This window comes from Triturus cristatus, chromosome 8 (genome assembly GCF_964204655.1).
Source record: "Triturus cristatus chromosome 8, aTriCri1.1, whole genome shotgun sequence".
NCBI lineage: Eukaryota > Metazoa > Chordata > Amphibia > Caudata > Salamandridae > Triturus > Triturus cristatus.
In genome coordinates this window covers 1,699,796,157-1,699,820,327 of record NC_140591.1, presented here as the reverse complement: position 1 = coordinate 1,699,820,327, position 24,171 = coordinate 1,699,796,157, and the positions used below count along the sequence as shown (strand labels likewise).

The 24,171-nt window shown below is 47.3% G+C and overlaps 1 protein-coding gene across 5 annotated transcripts in view; it reads right to left on the bottom strand.

The window, feature by feature from the left end:
• Positions 1 to 24,171, bottom strand: part of LOC146808642 (uncharacterized) — a 119,615-nt gene that overhangs the window by 16,168 nt on the left and 79,276 nt on the right. The gene's annotated exons all lie outside the window — the stretch shown is intronic.

The window sequence follows — 24,171 nt, the reverse complement described above, 5'->3', positions numbered from 1 at the left end:
CATGTTGCCAATAGTACGCAAAGTGGGCTTGTGCGCACAAATAGTATAACTGGAAGTCAGGTGCCGCAAAACCACCCTGCTCGTAAGGGAGCATAAGTATTTCCCACTTGAGGCGAGGCTTTTTACCCCCCCCCCCCCATGCTAATGTAATTAAAAGTGATCAAAGGGAGTTAAAAAAGTGACGTGACAAATGTATCGGAATATTTAAGAATAGATACAGAAAGCGGGGGAATATTACCATTTTCATTAACGCTAGACGGTCAGCAAAGGAGAGGGCAGCTTAATCCAGCGGGTGACCTGCTTCTCGAGGCGCGCAATGGCTGTTCCATAGTTTGCTCGCACTACCTCCTGGGGGTCACAGTGCAACCACACACCCAAGTATTTCACTGTATCAGTACACCACATCAAGGGAAAGACTAGGTCAATGGGAGACGTACAATCCGTAAGGGGCAATATCATGGATTTGGACCAATTTATTCCTAGCCCAGAGAACCATTCAAAGCGAACGTATTCCTGGAGGGGAGGCAGATGGAGGGCAGGCTCACGCACATACAGCACCATGTCATATGCATACATGGAGACTGCCAGAGGGCGCTAGAAGAACCGCAATGCCGCCTGAGAGTAACGCTGCCGCAAGATACAGGCCAGAGGTTCGAGGATAAGTGTAAATAGTAATGGGGAAAGCGGGCAGCCCTGTCGCGTGCCTCGATGAATAGGGATTAATTTAGATAAATCACCATTGACCCTCACTCACGTAGTAGGACAAGTGTAAAGCAGTTTTATCCAGTTGGTGAAGACAAAGGGCACCCCATACGATGTAAAATCGCAAGCATGTAGGACCAGGAGACAGAATCAAAGGCCTTAGCGGCATCAAGGAGCACTGCCACTGCCGGCAACGTAGGTTCCAGGACGTGCATAACCACGAATAGCGTCCTCAGATTATGGGAGGTGGAACGAGAGGGCACAAAAACAGACTGATCCGGCAGGACCATGACCGGAAGAAGCAGCTGTAGTCTGGTCGCCAGGACTTTAGCTAAAATGTTAACATCTGTATTAATTAAGGACAGTGGTCAGTAGGAGTCACACCTGTCAGACGGCTTGCCCGGCTTGAGAAGCGTGACCACCAGTGCTTCGCGTAACGTTGGAGGTAGGCATTGAGTCTCGTAGGCCTCCTCATAGACCTGGAGTAAGCAAGGGGCAAGAATGTCGACATAGGTTTTATAAAACTCCGCTGGCAGACAGTCAGTGCCAGCTGATTTACCATTAGGGAGAGCTGCAATAGCGTCTTGTATTTCACCTAGGGCGATAGGGTGCAATAGAAATTCCTGTTGCCCCCGAGAGAGCCACACTACCGCGATATCATCCACATATTGCTGCAGCTCAGTTCCATCTGCACCAGGGCGATGAGCATACATGTCTTTATTAAAAAAAAAAAAACGGTGAATGCTTGTAGGATATTGGAGGTGTCGTGATTTGTGACATTGTCAACTGTGATCTAACTAACCATGTATGCTCCACCCCCGGGTTCCATATTACGGGCAGCTAGTGCTCTGCCAGGCCTGCCACCCTCTCCATAGTATCTGGCCTTGCTTCACCGAGACATGGACGTATCTCTTGGTCTCCCACTTCGTCATATGCTGCAACTTTCTCTTTAATGAGTGCAAGCACAGAATGGTCGGGCGCGCTTTCATATCGCTGTTCCAACCCCTTCAACTCGCGCTCCAGTGTAGACATGGTGCCCCTGAGTGACCGAAGAACCTCTGCCTGGAGACCAATGCAGACCCCACGTATGGTCACCTTGAAGGCCTCCCATAGAGTCCCCACTGTGTCAACCGACCCATTAATGTGTGTGAAGTAATCAGCATTGGCATATCGAACACCCTCACACAATACCAGGTCTAGCAAGGCGGAGGGCTGGAGCTGCCACTGGAAAGGGGGGGGGGAGGAGGAGGAGTCTGAGCCAAGATATTGAGTCAGTTATGTCCTGTCCGTAAAATGCAGATTCCTGACATAATGTCCGTAAAATGTCCCCATCATTACCATACCGTAACCACAGTGCACTGCCAATGTACAATTCATAACATAGCGATCCCCAACAGCCCATCCCACCCACTCCAGCAGAGTAAGCCTGCTGCGACACCCCCAAAAGCAACATAGAAGAACGAACCCCAGAACATGTTGCATAGTTGACAAAGCATACAAGTAGGATCTCCAGTCAAAAAGTAATGCAACCAAGACACAGAAATGTGCCAAAACAGAAAGAACAACTTCGTGGGGATTTCCCATTCAGAGAAGCGCTAGAAGCCACTGGCACCCCGTTCTAGGAGAGTAGGATCTGCTTCACATGGGTACCCCCACTTTTTGCTGGTGTTTCACTGTTTTTCGACTTTAGCCCTGCTAATCAGGACCACAGCCTAGCTGCTTCCTCTCTAAAATGGTTTCCATGTACATTAGGTACATATCTAATTGGATTCTGGAGTGCCTTATAAGCCCCTAGTATATGGTATACTATGTACCTAGGGCATAGGTACCTCAGAGGCCTACCGGGGGCTGCGGCATGTATTATGCCACCCCTGGGAAGCACTCCAAAATGCCACCACAGTTCTGCTACTGCAACCTGGGTAAAGGTGTGCTTGCACCCCTTACTGTGGTATAGGCTTCCTATATCACTACCTTATATAGACACATATAAACTTATAAACCACTCCTATGGCAGGCCTTAACAATCCTGAAGGCAGAGTGCTTGCCTTTGTGTGAGAGGGTGCCCAAGCATGAGCTGAGCCCCTCTGCAGCATTCGGAAATACTTCCTTATGGCTGTTCTGTGATACAGCCATACCATATACTCTTCAGTGCATTATAACCTCGCGGTAAATGCCAACTTTGGAATGGCTGCATCAAAACATGTCGTGCTTGGTGTCAAACACTTTGGAATACTACCCCCCCCCCCCGCCAGTTCTGACAGCGGGGGTAGCATTCCACCCTTCTAGAGGGAGAGACATGTTTACACGGACTACACCCGGTTAAATCCTTTCAAAGCCCTGGCATCACAAAATGGATGCCACTGCCACAGACACGGGTCTGGCCTCCTGCTGCTGACCGAAACTCTGGTAGGGGAGGCCTGGACAATAGGTTTCCTGTCACGGGGAGGTGTAACCACCTCCCCAGACAGGCAGATGTATATTGGGGCAGGGTGGGTGCAATCACAGAATGCTTTTTGAGACACTGCCTGGGGCACACAAGGTGTCCCTGTGCAAAGCCCGGTTCAAACTGGTTGCAGGGGCACTCAGCCCCTGCCCTGGCGCGAAACTGGACAAAGGGGAAGGGGTGTAACCACCCCCACCCCAGGCCCACCCATAGGTGGGGCCTTAGAGTTAGTCCATCCCCTACACTTAGTATAAGTATAGGGATCCAGTCCCTAGGACTTTAGATTACCCTGGACGAACCTCTGAAACATATATCCTGGACCTTCAACTTTCTATCTCGACTAGAAGATGGAAGAAATCTCCCTTGGGGTCAAGGAGTGACTCCCCTGCTTGACAAAGCAAAACCAAAGGAAATGATGGACGGAGTGTTGAACATTGCAAGCACTCATCCCCAGTCAACTGATCTGGGTTTAATCCATCACCGTCTTTAGCCCATTCTGCCACCCCAGTTCAGACATGGCCATATGCAAATCAGTCTGACCCTGTGCCTCATGGGAAAAGTTCAACCCGAACTGCCAAGCCATGTCTTCCCTTGACCGGAAACAAGCTTCCTAGGACCGGTTTCTGGCATTTCAGCCGTCTTCAGCCAGGCTTGCTTGAATCCAGTGGCAAAGTGAGCAAGGGACTCACGTCTGAGCATACCCTGCCAACTTATGGCGAACAAAGCAAAACCAAAGGAAATGATGGACGGAGTGTCGAACATTGCAAGCACTCACCCCCAGTCAACTGATCTGGGTTTGATCCATCACCGTTCTTTAGCCCACTCTGCCACCCCAGTTCAGACATGGCCATATGCAAATCAGTCTGACCCTGTGCCTCATGGGAACAGTCCAGCCCGAACTGCCAAGCCATGCCTTCCCTGGACCGGAAACAAGCTTCCTAGGACCGGTTTCTGGCATTTCAGCAGTCTTCAGCCAGGCTTGCTTGAATCCAGTGGCAAAGTGAGCAACACTCCGTCCATCATTTCCTTTGGTTTTGCTTTGTTCGCCATAAGTTGGCAGGGTATGCTCAGACGTGAGCCCCTTGCTCACTTTGCCACTGGTTTCAAGCAAGCCTGGCTGAAGACGGCTGAAAGTCCCTTAGAGAAGTCAGGAAATCCTCTTCCTGGGCTGCAGGGTCTTCGGGCTCCGGCGGGAGTGGTGGAGTTTGCGACCGTTGATTGCAAGATTTGGTGCCTGCCAAGCAGGGGAGTCACTCCTTGACTCCAAGGGAGATTCTTCCGTCTTCTAGAGGTAATGGAACGTCGAAGGTCCGGGATTCGTCTTCAGAGCGTCGTCCAGGGGTATCTAGTTTGCAATGGCAAGGGTTCCCTAACTTATACTGAAAGGAAGGGAGGGACTAGCTCTATGACCCCACCTATGGGAGGGTCAGGGGAGTGGGTGGCTACACCCACTTCCCTTTGTCCAGTTTCGCGCCAGAGCAGGGGCAGGTAGCCCCTGAGCCGGTTTGAACTGGTGTATGCACAGAGGAGCCTACTGCTCCCCCAGTGCAGGACTTCAAAGCACTCTAGGAGTGCACCCACCCAGCCCCAATACACTAAACCCTGTCTGGGAGGTGGTCACAACTCCCTGTGACAGGATACATATTGTTGGGCCTCCTCCACTGCGAGTTTCAGACATCAGAGGGCAGCCCAGTGTCTGACTGGTGGCATCCATTTTGTGATGCCAGGGCTCTTCAGGATTCTACCGCGTTTCCACAGTAGGTACATGTCTATCCCTCTAGAAGGGTGGGATCATACTCCCACACCAGTTACTGTTGTGGGGGTATGATTCCAAAGCGTTTGACACCAAACACGACATGTTTTGATGCAGCCATTCCAAAGTTAGCATTAACCGCGAGGTTATAATGCACTTAAGAGTATATGGTTTTACTGCATCCACATACAGCTCCAGAGAATAGACTCAGAGCTGCAGAGGGGCCTTGCTCAGGCAGAGGCATCCCCTCACATTGAAACCAAGCACCCTGCCCTCAGGAATGATAGGGCCTGCCTTAGGGGTGACTGATAGGTTTAAATGTGTGTGCAGGGAGAGATCTAGTGAACCTATAGCTCAGTGAGGAGTGCTAGCACCACCTCACCCAGGCTGCAGTAGCAGGCCTGTGGTGTCAGATTTAGTCTGCTTCCCAGGGGTGGCATAATACATGCTTCAGCCCTTGGTAGGCCTGTGAAGTACCAATGCCCTTGGTACCATATACTAGGGTCTCATAAGGCACCACAGTATCCAATCACTAGTGCACCTAATGTGCACTCCAAGTTGTTTAGAGAGAACAGAGAGGCTGGGGCCTGATTAGCAGGGTCCCAGCCAGACTATAGCCAGAAACCAGTGTAAACATCAGAAAAAAAGTGGGGGCAACACAAGAGGCAGATCCTACTCTCCTACAGGCATCAACAAACGGTTTGATGTGCTAAAGTTAACATCTTCCCAGCTTTCAGGAACATGCAGAGCTGAGTATAAAAGCCACATGTTTTACTAAAGTTTTGGCCTTTTTCAAACAGATAGATGATTTTTCCTATTTTTGGTGCTTCTAACCTACTTCTAATTTGAGGTGCAAACCAGTATGAAACCCATAGGCGATTCAGAAAAGCTACATATTTCTAAAATTCTGAATTCAGCAAGGGCTCAAATGTGTAGATCCCTCAAGGTTTTCTCAAAGAAACTAACTGTTGTAATAAAGAAATATTGAAAATGAGTAGGGATAACAGCCATTTGTGACAATGTTTTCATCTCTAACTTTTTATCCCCATGGCTGACTTACAAAAGCAATATACCATTAAGTCAGCTAGACCCTTCTGGTTATGGGGATATATAGGGTATGTAGGTTCTCCCAGAACCCGAGGTACCCAGAGCCAACAACTGAGCCGCACCATACAATGGTTTATCATTGTGTATTCGGTATAGACCAATTCATATGGTGAAGTATGTAGTGTAAAAAGCGGTATCAAGGTCACCTATGTATTTCTGAAATTAGCACAAGATATGGAGTTTAGGAGCAGTGGTTATTTGTACATCTCTGAATTTGTGGGTACCTGAACAAGCATATAATTTAGATGGCATTTTTTTTTTAAATGTCTAACTTCTCACCAGCTGGGAAACATTTGGAAGACACAAATGCAATTGGTGGGATCAGTCGCTGCTTCGTGACATCCAGCAATTGATATGCATCTACTAGCGGCCGGCCCTGGTGGTTGTAGGCCCATATTTGTAACGATGCTATCTTGCACAATAAAGTTTTTCAAAAAAAAAAAAAAAAATGCAATTGGTAATAATTATCCTATTCTATGCTTTCACATGTCTTCTGCTAAAAATGTTACATCACTTGTTCAGGTAGGCCTAGTGCCCGCGACACGAACCGGCCCAAAACGCAACAAGGATAGATCACATTTTTACAATCAAAACTGTCCCTTTTTTTTTTTTTTTTAAAGTGTGTAGCTGAGAATTTTGGTTCCAAGCTCAGCTGGCACCTAGGAAGACCTAGCAAACTTGTAAATATTTTTTAACTAGACACTTAGGGGGATCCAGGATGGGGTGACTTGCATGGGTCTCACTAGGTTGTTTTACCCAGAATCCCTTGCAAACCTCAAACTTTGACATAAAAAACTAATTTTCCTCACATTTCTGTGATGGTAAGTTCTAGAATTTGTGGGTAGCCACAAGCTTCCCCCAACCCAATATTAAGACGTCTTCTGATAAAAATGGCACCTCTCTTATGTGGGTGGGCCTATTGCCCGCGACAGGAAACAAACCAAAAGACAACACGGACACAATCACAGATTTCCTACCATGAATGAATGAATGAATGAAAGGAAATTTGTAAACGCGCTACTTAGCCCGAAGGCATCAAGGCGCCTAATCAAAAGCGATTCAAAAAAGGCAAAAATCAAATCTAAGAGTAGGCATTGGCAAATAGCCACGTCTTAAGGGCCTTCTTAAAAGCATGCACGAAGGGAAGAGATTTGATCTCCAAAGGCAGAATGTTCCACAGCTTAGGGGCCAGAGTTGAAAAAGCTCTGCCACCCCACTTGGCTTTACGGATCCGGGGAACTAATCGCAAGGATTTATTGGCCGACCGGAGGGTTCTGGAAGGTGTATAAGGGACCAGCAGGTCCCTCAAGCCTCCGGACCCATTAGTGGCCAGAGCCCTGTAGATCAAAGACAGGGACTTAAAGGATATCCTGGCCTCAATTGGAAGCCAGTGTAAGGTCCTTCTAGCAGTATGGGCAGAGGCCCGTTTGGGCAGGTCCAAAACCAGTTTGGCAGCAGCATTCTGCACCATTTGGAGACGGGTTAACAGGCCCTTGTTAATGCCTAAATAAAGAGCATTACAATAGTCGAGTCTGGAACCGATCAGTGCCAAGACAATTTGTTTCCTGGCCTGAAAGGACAGATAGTGCCTGATCTTCCGTAGGATGTTTATAAGGCCCCAGCAGATGGAAATGGTTCTCTTTACCTGTTGGTCCATCCTCAAGAGGGGGTCAATCAAGACTCCTAAGTTTTTGGCCAGGATCGTCGGTGTCGGGCACACGCCCATAGTGGAAGACCACCAATCAGCCGACCAAATATCCTCCTTTCCACCAAACACCAGAATCTCTGTCTTTTCCCCATTAAGCTTCAATGAATTACAGACCATCCATTGAGCGACTGCCTTCATACAGTTCTTAAAATTGGAGGCAGCAGAGATGACAGGTTGGGCAAAAGACAGCAGTATCTGTGTATCATCGGCATATGAGATTACCTCCATCCCAAAAGATCTAATAAGCCTGGCAAGTGGGGTCACATAGATGTTAAAAAGGGTCGGACTTAATGCCGACCCTTGAGGAACCCCACAATGCACAGGAAGGGATGGAGACAAAAACTCCCCCAGCTTTACTCTCTGTTCCCTCTGATTCAGGAAAGATGCCAGCAAACTAAGTGCCGGCCCTTCCACCCCTATGTCTCTCAGCCTCGATGTTAGGACTGAGGGAGACAGGGTATCAAACGCAGCCGAAAGATCAAACAGGATAAGGAGAGTGGTCTGTCCCTTATCTACTCTGGTGCGGATGGTGTCAAGCACAATGGTAAGGGCAGATTCGGTACTATGTTCTCTCCTAAATCCATGCTGCGAATGATCTAACCGATCAAATGTTTCCAGAAAGTCGACAAGATGCTGATTAAGATGAACTTCCAGCATCTTGGCAGGAGCTGGGAGCAGCGAGATGGGGCGAAAGTTTTTAAGCACGCCCGGATCAAGTGTGGATTTTTTTAAAAGAGGTATGACCACCGCTTTCTTCCATTGAGAGGGGAAGGTCCCTTCCTTCATTGCCCCGTTCATAATACCCAATAAGGGAGGCAGAAGACAGTCCTTACACTGTTTAAGAAGTTTCAGAGGGCAGGGGTCTAAAGGGGACCCCGACCTAATCTTAGACAGGAGGACTTCAAGTTCCGATAAGGAAAGGGATGGAAAACTGGACAAACATCCCGGGGACACCTCCTCGGGTAATGGTAACGGGGTAACAGGAGAACATGTGGAGGTAGATAGAGTCACCTTTTGTAGCTCTAACGCTGAGTGAATATCCACAATCTTAGAATTAAAGAATTGTGCAATATCGTTACAGAGCTGCTGTGAGCTGACCACAGGGTCTGGCATCTTTAGTGAAATGAGCGTGTCTACGATTTTAAAAAGGTCTTTCGGTGAAGAAAGAGAGGAGGTAAGAGAGGTGAAATACTCTTGTTTAATTCTTATTACCTCCTTCTTATATTTCTTCAGAAGGATTTTATGTCTGTCCCTCTCACGCAAGTCCCAGCTAGACCTCCAAAGACGTTCCTGTCTCCGTAATCCCTGCCTGAGAAGTCTTAATGATTCAGAGAACCAGGGAGCCGAGGGGGTTCTTCTAGCAGAATAGCACAGAGTGGCCGGTGCCAGTTCATCAAGAGCTATTTTGAAACCGTTCTCCAACCTCTCCGCTGCCGAGGTTACATCCTCCCCAGGGGAAATCAATAACCCTGTGAGTCTGGGGGCGAGCACGTTATTCGTTAGATTTTTTAAATTGCGTCTCAGTTCCAACTTGCTAGACTTATTTCCCTTATTGCTAGCCAAAGTGGTCGTTAAAACCAGAGGGATCGCATAGTGGTCGGACCATGAAAGAGGAAAAGGCATTTCAGTGGCCAACCGAGTGTCATTGGAGAATACCCAATCAAGCGTATGGCCAGCCGTGTGGGTGGGGCCTTTAACTAACTGTATCAACCCACACCCAGAGAAGATATCCAGAAGAGATTGAGTTTCAGTTAACTCCAGATTCTCCAGATGAAAGTTTACATCCCCCAGAACAGTGAAGTGGTCGCAACCAAAATGTGACTCTAAGATCTTAAGCACCTGATGACCAAAATCAGTTTTGGTCCCTGGGGGTCTGTAAATAAGAAGGCCCTTGAACGGCACTCCGTATGCTCCATTAATGGAGAATTGGAGAGCCTGAAATGACTCCTGGAGATCCTCTAAGGGAGTAATATGGCAGGACAGATGGTCCCTATGAAGAATGCCAATCCCTCCCCCCATCCGACCCACTCTATCCATCCTCACTAAGGTGTAGCCTTCCGGGACTGCCTCCACAAGATCCGGACCTGAGGAATCCTTTGCCCAGGTTTCAGTTATAAAAACCCAGTCCGGGACACTAGTCAGTACAAAATCCTTAAAGGCGAGATTGTTTTTAATTAAGGACCGTGCGTTTAAAAGAAAACCCTTATTGCTCCTCACCTTAGTATCGAATTTAGGCCTTGAATCAGCAGCTGAAAGGATCGGTCCACGAGCAGAAGACCGGAAACATTGACAACTGGGGGAGGTCAGGAACCCCTCCGGAACATACCCGTGATGGCATGAAAGTTTAGACGGTTTTAAAGCAAAGAACTCCTGCCTCGTATATGCTATCCTAGTATTCTCCCGGTCGTTGTAGTCTGTCCTTCCGCCGTCCAGCCCGTCCTTACTGCGGACGGGTGCAGACGGGCTGGACTCTGGCGTGACTCCGGCGTGAATACGGCGCACACGCTGCGCGAACACGCTGCGCGTCAGCATGACAGAGATATATAGGGCTCTAACCAGAACCACCTGCCAACTGGAGCGCTACGTCGCGTCTGTTCCTGCCAGCCTCCCCTATCCAAAATGGCGCTGAGAATGCAAGAGAGGGCGCAGAACGCGCTGGGGGTAACCCGCTAAAGCAGCGGTGAGGGCCCGATTTAGAATGCAGGTGAGAGTGACATTTAAAAACAGGGAAGAATAACCAAATAATTAATACACAAATACTAAATGGGGTACTTTTAAAAATGCAATCCGCGCCTAAATATCCAAGCGCAGCGCTTAGAAATGAGCAGCCTTGAAGTCTCCCGTTCCCCCACTTGTCCCGTGGCTGGCCCTACTGCACTCGATAGGCTAGCAGCAAACCATGGTCAATGGGAGTCTCGCGGAGTGACTCTCATTGACTCTGTTTCGATTTGTGCCTGTCGGAGGCATGAGGCCAAATCGCATAGGTGAGGTAGCATTTGTATTGAGACAAGTGGGAGGAAAAGAGGGTGGTAGGAATTTTGTGGATTTCTGCTGATTCCTGAATTTTACATCACAAATGCAAGATACATATGCAATTTTAGGCAAAGTTTGCAGGGCACTGTAGGTAAGAAAACATTATGGAATGCACACATACTACCCCAGACTCCCCTGGTGTCTAGTTTTCAGAAATGTATGGGTTTGGTAGGTTTCCCCCAGCGGCAGCTGGCTCACTCAAGCCCGCAAAGTGGAGCCATTCAGCACAGAAGTAGGACGATAATCGGACTTTGCCTAACTCTGCTATCCTTATGAAAAAAACAACACACACACACTTCCAAAATCGAAATTTCCCATCAGACCAAAAAGATAAAGATGCTTTAGTGCCAGGGGGGGAGAAGAGTTGTAATTATATTGGAGGTGGGGGCTAGGCCTGATGTGTGGGTGAGTACCAACACCTAGTAAGGGGGGGAAAAAAAACTCCTTAGTGTCAAGTGGGCTCTCTGCCGCTCCCAAGGGGGCACTTTGGAGTTAACGACCGCTTATCTGTCCCCAGTGGAGGATGAAGATATTACATCACTGATTACATATGTGTCTTTCTGAAAAATAAATATTTGTAATATATGTATGGCTAAAGATTAATGGAAGAAGACATGGGTAAATAGGTGTCTAAATACAGTGATGTAATATCTGACGTCATCAGCAGAGGATTGCGGTCGCGTGAGTTATAGTTGCCTGCACTAACTATAACGGGGGAATTTCATTGGTTTTTTACGAGGGAAATGTCCAGCTAACTATAACATGTGTGAAACCTATGGTTTTTTAAGTGAATTTGCAAGGTTTTTTTAAATGCTAATTCCTAACTATAACGTGTGTGAAACCTATGGTTTTTTAAGTGAATTTGTACGGTTTTTTAAATGCTAAGTTATGTATTTATTAATATTTTTTTTTTCAGGTTTTTCACCGCGCACGCACCGTGCGCGCCCGGTGCACTTCGCACCCCGTGCGTGCGCTGTGGGCACTCTGTGCGCTTCGCGCACCGAGCGCCCACGATGCGTTGTGCGTGCCGTGCGCGCGCACCCCGCACTTTTTAGTCAAAAAAATAAATGTTTTTTTCACCCTTGGGGGTCCTTCAGTGACCCCCTGACAAAGGCTAGGGGGTCAGGAACTGTCCACCTTGCCCCCTTTTCACGTTCTCCACCTTTGTTTTTCACTGCCTCAGACTGCGAGAGACAAAATGGCGGCCGACACTTCCTGATTTCGATTCGAATGTTTACTGACATCTAACAACCAATTGAATTGCGCTCGCGCACGTCACCGTGCGGTGCGCGCTTATAAATATATATGTACTTTTAACTGAAATTTTCTCTGGAACTACTGAACAGATTGACTCCAGATATTCAAAAGGCACATCCCTGACCTGAGGACTACCTCTCTGCCAAATTTCAAGTAATTCTGTTCAGCCGTTCGGGCTGTACCTTGGACTAAAGGTCCCTATGGAAAAATGCATGGGGAAAACATGTTTTGGGACCCCCCTTTTTTCCTCGGCCCATTGACTAATCACCCCGCGACTTTCAGGGTCGGAGCGGAGCGCCCCACCTATTTTGAAAAATTCGCGAGGATTCGTCAACCGGCGCCAAAGTTATTCAAAATAGAATTTTCAGATTTCCTATGGAAACACGGTCCCAACTATAACTATCTACTGGCGTCCGCCAGCAGATAATATATATATGGTTTCACACATGTTATAGTTAGGTGGACATTTCACTCGTAAAAAACCAATGAAATTCCACCGTTATAGTTAGTTCAGCTAACTATTACTCACGCCCCCGCAATGCACTGCAGATGACGTCACATATTACATCACTCATGATATGGTCAGTGACATCACTGATAACATCACTGATGACATCATCCAGTGTCTGTGTGTTTTTGTAAAGTTAAATTTAGATTTATATATATGCCAAGCTGTATTGGGGAATAAGTGGGTGTACAAGCGTCTGTATGGAGAATTTAGTAGGTGCGTGACTGACTGTATAAGTGAGTGATTAAACGTATCTTACAGAATGCATGGGTTAGTGACTAAACTGTGTGAATGTCTGTATGCGTCTGTCTGTTGGTGTGTAAGCGGCTGCATGGTTTTGTGAATAGCTATATGAGTGTCTATATAAGTTATTGATTGGTTGTCTGAGTAGCTGTATGGGTACCTGAGTGTTTGTGTGGGTGGGATGTGTGTGACTGTGCATAGATGTGTGAGTGGGTGATTCACTGGGTGCATGGTTTAAAGACTAGGTCTGTGATGACTGTATGGGTGGGTGAATATGTGTATGGTTGTGTTAGTGAGTGAATATATATTTCATTAGTACATGTGTGATTTAGTACATATGTGAACGGCAGTATATATGTATGTTGGAGTACAGAAATGACTATAAGTGAGTGTGTGATCGTGTGAGTGGCTGTATGGATGAGTGTGTGCTTGTATCATTGATTCTATAAGAGCATAAGAATTTGCTAGTATTTGTAGGAGTAATTGAGCTAGTGTGTGTATAACTGTATAGGTGAGTAAATGTCAGAGTGATTAATTATTTGCATGACTGAGTACGTGTGTGAGTACCTCTATGGATGAGTAGCAGTGTGTGTCTATATAGGTGTATGAGTGCATATGATAGTCCTGTACGAGTGACTGTTAGAAATGGGGGTCTCTAGTTGGCAATGGCTGGCCACTGTCAAGTAGGGACCCTTCTTCCTAAGTCAGAGTAAGCAGACTACACCCTGCTCAACCCTGTGGTAACGTAGCACGAGAAGCTAGGCTTATCTCAGAGGCAGTGTGTGAAGCATTTATGACCATACACAGTAACACAGTGAAGAACACTACAAAGGGTCGCCACACAAGTAGTCATAAAAAATAAGTATCTTTATATAAAGACTTAACACAAGACAAATAAAAGTAAAAATCCACAATACTAGAAAATAGGGTTACTCTTAAAATGCTGCAAAATTAGTTCTAGGTGTGCAAAGAGGAGTTCAGTTCAAGGCAGTGGTCTCTGCGACCCTTTTACTCACAAGATACCTGGATTCTGTAGCAAAGCAACACAAATGTCGCTAAGGAGTTGTAGCGATGTAAGGAGCGATAAAATTCAGAGAAAACTGACAAGACCCCATCAGGGGTATCGTAAATGGCCCCCAAAGGATCCTGAATCCTAGTAATACGGTTAGCTAAACCACGCTGCTGAAGCCGCTTGGCGAGGACCCTCCCAGATTTCTCACCATACTCCAACATTGTCGAGCGGTACTGCAGATATTTAGCCGCAAGGTCATGGCCAAAGAACTCAAGCAAGGAAGTTTTGATTTGTGCAACCTGTGTCTGAATAGTAAGTATATCCCCACCATCCCTAATCGTGCTTGTAAGCAGAACCTCCGCGCTACGCAATTCCTCGATCCAAGCCTTAGATTGATCCTGTTTTTGCTTCTGACGAAAGAATGAGAAGCCTTTGGTCTCCCCGGGGACAGCGGCCTTAAATGAGTCCCAAACTATGTTAGTGGGGCAGAGCCTCTATTAATGTTCAGGAATTCAATTGCCCAAGGCCTCAAATGGTCTAAATAAATGTGAATCGAGTAGCAATTTTCGCTCAAAAGTCCAGGGTCTAGGGATTCTTGCAACACCTGTTGTAGTGCATTTAATAACCAAAAGATTGTGGTCTGACATGATTCTAGGGAAAATTGCAATTGATGAGGTATCTGCCAGTTGATCAGACACACAAAAAATAATCCAATCGGACCATTTTCTTATGGGGGGGGGGCAGAGAAGTATGTATAGCCGTCTTTATCTTTACAATAACGAAACCATAAATCAATCATAAAATGTTCTTGGACAAGGGCTTGCAAAGCTCTATAAAGTCTAGGTTTTTGGCCCACATAGGTCTGCCCTCCAGTTATGATGAAATTGGCTGACAAATTAATATTAAAGTCCCCACAGAGACAGATAGGCTGGGGCCATAAAGCCAATTTAACATTTAGAAAATCAAAAGTGCATGGTCGTCCAGATTTGAATTATACACGGTGCAGACTGTCAAAGTTGAGCCATTAATCAAAAGCTGCGCAATTGCCCATCGCCCCCCGGCATCTTGGCTGGATCTTAAGCATGAGCCTATCCCACGTTTCATTAAAATAGCCACCCCCCTTATCAAAGAGGTCTGGTGAGAGCACACTATTAGGTCAAACCCAGAAATTTTAAGACATTCTCTATTGTTCCAGGGGACGTGAGTTTCCTGCAGACAGAGTACCTCAAAATTGAGAGCATGAATGACCCGTACAAATAAGGCTCGCTTCTTCCCATTATTCAGACCGCAAACATTCCATGAAGCAATAGAAAATTTACCAGTTGTCATTGAGAATTTTAAGGATAAACATCACGATTTTAATAAAATCGCTGAATTAAACCAGGATTACCATAAGAAAAATCTTTTTCAAGCTTATTTTTTGAATGCGCCCTAAACCCACCCTCCCAACCACCCCACTCCCCTGCTGAACCACCCCCCCCCCGCCGAAGCCCACACAACCCCCCAAACAAGGCAGGGATCGTAATCCCGGTGATGGAGAAGCCGGTATGAGCAAGGACCCCCCCCAGGAGGCGCTGCCAATTCCACACATTTTGTTTCCGTCTAATAGCTAAAGAGAAAGAAAGCGATATATAATTGTAAACTTGAAGTTGCATACAATTACATTGTACATTCATTGTAATGTGGCCAAATATGCTTTTGCCTGGATTTCAGACTCAAAAAATCTAGTCTGGCCTTGGAAGGTAATTTTAAGTTTAGAGGGAAAAAGCAAAAAAACTTGTGCCCTCTTAGACTGAAAAGGAGCAATCAGCTGGCGGAGCTGCCACCACCGCTCTACCGTGGCTGGACAAAAGTCCGGTCTAACAAAAAACTGACAGCCTTTTCCAAACCTTTGCCCATCAGGCCTGGCTAGATCATAAATCCTTTCTCTGGCTAAAAAATTATGCAGTAAAAGACACAGTTTGAACAAGGGAGGATTTTAAAGACCACTAAAGGATTGTCTCCCCAAAGAGCTAACATCAAAACACAGAAATCCTAGGGTCTACAAGCTGCCACTGGGTGATATTTAAACCTATGTGGTAGAAAGCCTAACTTGAAGGAAGATAAAGCACTACATGTATAAGGGCAGATCCCTTTAAGGACGAGATCCCTCACTCACCATAGGTGACATGCTTCATCATAGGGACTCTCCTCCCAAGGGAAAAACCTAGTTCCCTTGGGGGCTACAACCCCCTCACTGAGAGGGAGGAGCTCAGGGATGTTTTTTGTTGGTGTTAAAGGACTAGCTACGTCCACATATGATGAGCCAGAAAGTGTGAGCAAGGATGCAGCGCAAAAATAAGAGAAATGTGAAGAATGGTGCAAGATTAAAACTGGCTAGGAGGCACCGAAACCAACTTTAATTAAGAGGTGCCAACTGTCAGGGTTAAAAAGCAGTACACCTGCAGTATGGATTTAGAACTGCTATGGTGTGGGTTTTAGGTGGTCAACATGTTTCAGCCCACGAAGACCAAAGATGGATCGGGCTTTCGTCAGGACCTCTCAAACGCTACTGCAATAGCAAAAAGTGAATAATCTATAACAAAAAGTATATCAAGCTAATGCGATGTCATCAGCCTGTGGTTGAACCTGCATGTACCCGCATTAGCTGGGCACAGGGTCTCACCTCTCGCCTGGCAACCGCTCAGGAGGGCAGCACCGGTCTTTCCGTCGGTACCGCTAATCCGGACCCTAGGATTTCTGTGTTTTGATAAAAAATTATGCAGACAGATTAAGACAGATTAAAATAGCGCGAGGTCTATGGTCAGTCTGGCCCAAACGGTGCTTTAGTTTGAAGGGGAATCTATGGGCACGCTGGATCTCGTGGCGCCAGTCCCATTCCTTCACCTCTGGAAATGCTTCCGTGAATAAGTCGATGACAAACTGGCGGGTGTCCAAACCTTCCGTGCCCTCGGGAACCCCCAGAATTCTTTGATTGTTTCTTCGTGCCCGGTTCTCCATGTCAACCAGTTTCCCTTGAATGTCAACCCTCTGCGACTGAATTGCATCTAAGGTGGATTTGTGAGTCACTAGGTCATCTTCAAGCGTAGAAATCCGAGTTTCTGCTTCCGTGACCCTAGATGCGATATCCGTACAAGTCTTGATTACTCTGCGCAGAGAGTTTTGTACCCTGTGACACGCCTCTTGCGCGCGGGCACTCTCCTGTCGCGTCTCCTCACGGTGGGCCATTATTGTTTGATAAATTATAGCCAATGACATTTCACCGGGAGGCGAGCCGGAAGTGGATTCCAGAGGGGGGGGCGCTGGGTCTTGAGAAGTGCCATGGGGTAGTGACTGAACGGAAAAAGAATAGTCCCAAGCCAGTGAACCAATATTTGAGCCAGGATCTATAGAAGCCTTGCGAACCTCTAAAGATGCCAATGGAATTCAAGGCATCGTTGGTTCGCCAGTCGTCCATATCGCTGCCCTCATCCTCGGTCTAGTCTTTGTCCAATCCGATGTCCTCAACCGAGGAGCCCGTATGTTCAGACAGCGATAAAAAAATTATCACCATCTATATCAACATCAGCAGCTGCAGAGGGAACAGAAAACTGCAACAAGACAGAGTGAGGAAGATGGGAATCTGCCATTTGTGAGCTAGGTACAAGGGCTGACGGAACTACATCTCCCAGCATCCCCTGTGATGGTAAATCCAAACCCGGACCCAGGGCAGCCTCTGACCAAGGAGCCACCGCCACCAGACTGTCAACAGGTTGCTCCGCTTCGCTTTGAAGAACCGCAGCCGAGGATATGCCCCCTTCAACGCCACCACACACCACAGCGGGAGAAGGAGAGGGAGAAGCAGCAACCATATCCGCAGCTGGAAGACCGGCCGCAGGGGGAACAGGAGGAAGACTAGGAGCAGCAGCAGGGCTCGGATTGCCCTTGCCGGTTGAACTCACCTGTAGCTTGAACATTGCCGGAACCGGGACCAGGACCGAAGGTTTAGAGATTCTGCTGGCAGTAATAGTAGGCGCCTGAGACTTTTTAGGGACATCTGCAGCCGGCGCTGAAACTGGTGGTGAAGGGTGAGCCGAAGCTGGCACCTGAACCCCTGCTGTGGACTTCGCTGTGGTCCGAGCAAGGACCCGCGAGTGATTTTTCGGAGGCATCGCGGCAGACAGAGCAGGCCGATGGAGCTGGGGCGCTGCTCAAAGTAGTACGCGAGCAGACTGTCACCGGGAGAACGCCGCGCCGAAATCCGGGACTGGAGATTGCGGCGTAAACAACAAAGCCGCCAAAGCAACATCCGTCAGGTAAGAGCTTCGCGCTGTAGAACAAAGATTGGCAGCTCCTGATGGGGGAGAGAACGCTAGTACCGGCTCACTCGGCCAGAGGACTGGCCGCCATCTTTGCAGACGAGCCCATCTTTGACGAGGAAGTTACCTCCCATACTATAGATTTCGAATGTAGTGCTTTTATTGACAAACTCAATACAGTCAAAATTTCGGATCATCAAAATACGGTTCTCGCCACACCCACTGTATGGGATGAAGTAGAAACAGCATTAAATTAATTGGCAGCGGGTCCTGATTCTATCCCGTTGGAATTCTACAGCACATTCCGTTCAGAGATTCAAGAGAACCTTTTAACGACCCTTAGAGATGCCCAGCTTGGTAGTATTCCAGATTCTTGGCGTTTTACAACTATCATTTTGTTTTAAAAAAAAAAAAGGCAAACCCGAGCTGGATCCCGCCTAGTTTCGTCCGATCTCTTTGATAAATACGGAAAGCAAAATCTTTTCAAAGATCCTGGCGGCTAGATTAGCTTCGGTCATATCCCCACTAGTTTCTATTCGGCAACACAGATTTATCCCCGGAAGGGACACGGCGGACCATGTCCGCCGTGTTATAGCTCTTCTGGATTTGGCCCAAGCCACGCGCTCTCCCCTCGGAGCAGTCCTGTTGGACGCCGAAAAGGCGTTCGACAGGGTTGCCTGGGGTTTTCTGTGGAGGGTTCTTCAGTGGAAGGGGTTTTCCCCTAATTTTATACATGCCTTACAATCACTCTACATCGCTCCTCAAGCAACTTTGTCAATTTCAGGGTTGCTCTCAAGGCCGTTTGAGATTAATAGGGGCACAAGACAGGGCAGTACCTGCTCGCCCATTTTATTTGCTCTTTATATTGATCCTTTTATAAATAAATTAGAGCTTTCTAGCAATATTGTGCCTGTTAAGATTAATGTGGTCGATTTCAAAGCGCTGGCATATGCCGATGACATTATTGTTCTAACCAGCAATGTGTCATCTTCATTTTTGGCCATCAAGATCCTGGCGCATTGTTTTGGCTGACTCTCAGGGTATAAACTTAATGTTCAGAAAATCCAGATTATTCAATCATCAACTATGGCACCCTCTGAGGCATCTGTCGTGCAAAGTGCAATGTATTCGGGGGTTAAAATCTCGGCTGCAGTAGAACAGCTACCTGAAATGAACATTTTACCTATTATAGATGTCGCCAACTCTACTTTGCGCAGGCTAGACAACCTACATCTTTCCTTATTTGGTAGGAGGAATGTATTAAAGATGTTGATTTTGCCTAAATTTTTGTATATTTTTAGGACTATCCCCCTTGAATTTTCGCAAGCTAGTCTTAGTAGTGCAGAAAGATGCTGTAATAGGTTTTTGTGGAGTTATCGTCTGCCTCGTAGGGCTGCCAAATGGATGTACCTACCATTGGACAGAGGTGGGTGGTCAGTCCCTAGTCTTCTGTTATATAATTGGGCCACCTTACTTCAACATCTGGCTTTCCCACTTTTTGGCTCACGGGCTTCACTTCCACCACCATGTAGTCCCTCTATCTTTGAGATTGGCTTAGGACAAGAGACTAAGGGGTCTCTCCTGTCGGTCCTTGAACCTAGCTACTATAAAAAGACTAAGTTCAAGGTTATTGCAGCTATGCACTGAGTCTGGAGGAAGGTACGGCGGAAATGGTTAATCCCCAAAATTAACTTATATACACCTTTGGCTGCCGCCAGGCTTTTACCCTCAATTTTTCAAGACTCGGTTACAATTAGGTGGAGATCCCACGGTATTCTTACATTGGGGAACCTACTTTATTAGGGTAATATGGCCTCTTTTGCATTTTTAAAGGACAAGTATGGATTGGACTCACACGATAACTTTAAGTATCTGCAGTTACGCAGCTATATAGGTCATCTTCTCAATAATACCCCTCTCGCACTTACTAAAAATACACTTATGGATCTGATTTTAAGGAGGACTCGAATAGGTGCCCTTTACCAAAATTTATTATCAGGCCTTCCCGACGATCTCTCTTCTCAGAATGTGAAATTAGAAGTCAAGTTCGGCAAGTTTGGTATAGATATTACTCATGCTTTGGATCTCTCTAATACTGTATTGATTTCTGGGAGCTTACGTTCCCAAAGCTACATGGCTTTGTTCGATTTGTATTTTACCCCTCCAAAAATTTCAAAATGGGGAGGCAGTGGTGTTCAGGGTTGTCCAAGATGTGGCCTGTTGGCAGCCAATGATGTACACATGTTTTTTTCTTGTGTCAAATTATATACATTTCTCCAAGAGATCCAATTGTTTATTAATAGCTCCCTTAACATTCAGGTGGCATTTTCTCCCGAGTTAGTACTAACTGGGTGTGAAACTGACTTATGCTCAGACAGACCCTTCTCTGAGTCTGCCCTCCTCTGTATTGCAATGTCTCTAATTCGTTTGTGCATAACTTCTGACTGGATTAACCCGTCACCTTCAACCTTTCCAATTTGGAGAGCTAGAATTCTTGCTCTCCATAATTTGGAATCAGCTGTGTTTTTAAGAAGTGGTAGGAGGCGGCGTGAGAGGGGGTTGATGATATGGGCGCCCTTTACGGATTGGCTGAACAACTAACATTCAATTTTTTTTCCCTCTCTGTTTTTCTCCCCTATATAAACCTTCCCCTACTGTGTTTGACTTATCCAACTCTCCCGTTGTACCAAATCTGCATAGTGTACTCACTTTCTGTACTGATTGCCATGATTCTTTAATTACCTGTCTTGTTATGTTCTTATCAAGCTGAAATAAAAAATAAATAAAAATAAATAAATAAAAAGGAGTTGTAACGATGATGTTCCTTACGCTAACCCGCGATGCGTTGAATTCTTGCCACAAGGTGTAACGCCCTGAACGTCTCAGGATCGTTTAACAGACACGATAATGAGGACGCAACCACTTGTGAAGGGTTAGTTATTTTAATGAAGGCAAAAACAATACAACGAATAAACAAAAGTTATAGTCACTGGAATCCTCCAGGCTAAGTACGTTACCAGCCCACAGCACGGATGGTCCTAACCGTCCTCTGCATATACGCCGATCCCGGCGTATGCCAACAGAGGGCAGAAATGAAATGGCCGACAATGCCAATCGGTAGGCTGTGAGGGGCACGACGAGTGTTGGGGAGAATCGAGGAGTCAGGGAAACACCCAGCCGGGGTCTCTACCTGAAGGGAGCAGCCGCTCAACCTCTTCCTCCGACTGCACCGGGACGCGGAGTCACCTCCTGGTGATGCGTCACCGATACCCCAATCAAAAGCAAGAAGACTGAACCGAGTGCAGCCGCTCGATCGATCCTGTGGACTTCCGAGTCTGTAACGCGGCAAACACCTCCTGGTGTGCGTTACAGCTGGCAGTCCCTGTATCTCTGGTCGGGCTGGGAGTTACGACTCCAACCAGCAAAAGCGCCACTGCGCTTTGACTCAGCCGAGTCAAAAAGCGAAGCTCAATGGTTGACCGGTAGAGCTTCCGGGTCCTTCACAGGTGACGATGGGGCAAGACACGGCCCAGGGAGTAACGACTCGACCTACCTCCGTTCTTGCCTTACTGGAGCACCACTCCGGAACACTGCTCTTCACGAAGCAGGTACGTCGGTGTAAACACAATATCCGACAGCCTTGTACCTCCCGGTTCCTCCCTTTATAGGGCGTGTTTTCCTTGAGTTATGTAACAGCTCTCCTGTTTACATAAGGGCGTGTTTTCCTTGAGTTATGTAACAGCTCTCCTGTTTACATAACCTCTCAACCGCTAAGCATCCTGGGAGATGTAGTCCGTTTACGCTGGTTACCGCTTTCCTCCCCTCGCATGACAGGAATTCTTGACACAAGGGAGGATGATGCGCTGGTTTGTGGGCAGGACAAAGCGACAAACTTCTGCACGCTAAGCCGGCGATGCGATAAAATCCTTGCCGCGAAGGGAGGATGATGCGCCGAGACTGTTGCGTGTGCGATCTTGTTGCGATGAAAGAAAATGGCGCTCCGGGAGGGAGCGACGATCCTGAAGCGATGCGATCAAAATGGCGAACGCTCGGCGTCCGCTCTGCGATGTCGTGAAGCGATGAACTCGATGCGATAATCTTTGGTTAGCGAGCGTTTTGAGGCCCGCAGACAGGTGATGCGATGATCTTTGGTTAGCGAGCACTTTCAGGCCTGCCAACATGCAATGCGGTAATCTTCGGGTTTAGCGAGCGTTTTCGGGCCCGCAGACAGGTGATGCGATGATCTCCGGTAGCGAGCACTCTGCGGCAGCAGAGCAACGATTTTCCTTACGCTCTCCAGCTGCAGCGGCTCGCTAATGGGGGTTAGCGACGATTTTTAGCACTCTTTTCTCTGTAGTAGAACTAGAGGCCCTGTAGCTCATAGGAGCATCACCTGCAGATAGAAATCCTCGCTGGGAGGAAACAGGAGGCTGATGTGCCAGAGACTCCTGCAGGAGGCTAGCTCTCTTCTAGCCCTTGGGTGATTCATGTAGCCACAAAATAAAAGTTCCTTCAAAGTCCTTTTCCTCTTCTTCCAAGTCCAGTAGTAACCACTGCAGGCCAGTCCAAGAAACAGCACACACGCACAAGAACAGTCCTTCTTCTGCAGATTCCTGCAGTTATACGGACAGAGGTTCTTCTTGTTGTCCAGGAGCAATACAAATTGTAGGGGTTTGGGCACAGATATTTATACCCCAAAAATCTTTGTTCTAAAGAGTCACTGAACCCAGCCAGAACCAGTTCTGCCCAGCCCTGGAGCACTTTGTTTACCAGGCTGCATCCTTCCTTTCGGAAAGAGGGGCTCAACCATCAGACGCACAGTGGGAGGTGGAGACAGCATTCACCTTGCCAGGCACAGCCCTATTCAGGTCCAGGAGCTACCCCTCCTCATACTCCAATGCAGATCTCTCTATTCAACCCAAGTCTGACTCAGCCTGCCTTGTCCCTCCAAAACCAGAACGCCAATACACAACAGCAGAGCACACTGGCTTAGGCAAGAAAATACCTACTTTCTAAAAGTGGTATTTTCAAACACAGAATATAAAAATAAACTTCACTAAAAGATGTATTTTATTATTCTGAGCTCAGGCATACTAAATTTGTTTTCTCTACCATGTTATGTGGGTCAGTTAGGGCTATAGCATGTAATAGCCAAACCTCCCATTCTGGCCTATAGAGAACAGGTAGCCTTACAGTAGTGAAAAACGAAATTGGGTGTAATTCACTACCAGGATATGCTACACACATCAGAGCATGTCCTGCCTTACACATACAATGCACCCTACCATAGGGGTGGCTTACATGATGCCAAGGGAAGGTTCAGGGGCTGACAAGTGGGTGCACTTCACAGCCAAGATGGCAGTTCTAGACTGCACGCAGACACTGCAGTGGCAGGTCTGAGACACACTTTACAAGTTGCTTCTGTGGGTGGCGCAAGCCAGCGCTGCAGGCCACCAGCAGCATTTGGTTTACCAGCCCTGGGCACACACCGGCCACGCTACTAGGGACTAACAGGTAAACCAAATAAGCAAATCCTGGATATACCAATTCACATAGTCATCTTTACACAGGGAGCATTCGCGCCGTGGCACTGAATGGCAGCGGCACAGTGCCTAGAGCATCTATTACCAGCAAAAACAGAGGAGACACAGCGAAAAATGGAAGGGAGACTCACGCCAATAGTGCCAGGTCTAACACGCGTCCCCCTCCAGTTGAAATGTGGGGAGAACTACCCATCCCCTTGGAAGTTCTCATCACTAAGGCGGAAAAATCTGGACAGACCATCAGCATTGGCGTGTTCTGTACCAGGGCGATGTTCCACCGTGAAGTCCATACCCTGTAGGGAAATGGACCACCTTAACAACTTGGGATTCTCACCCCTCATCTGCATCAACCATCTGAGGGGCCTGTGGTCTGTCTGAACCCGGAAGCGAGTCCCAAACAGGTATGGTCTCAGCTTCTTCAGTGCCCAGACCACAGCAAATGTCTCACGCTCAATTGCACTCCACCTCTGTTCCTGTGGAAGTAACCTCCTACTGATGAAGGCTACAGGTTGGTCTAGTCCCTCCTCATTCATCTGTGACAGAACAGCCCCCACCCTATGCCCT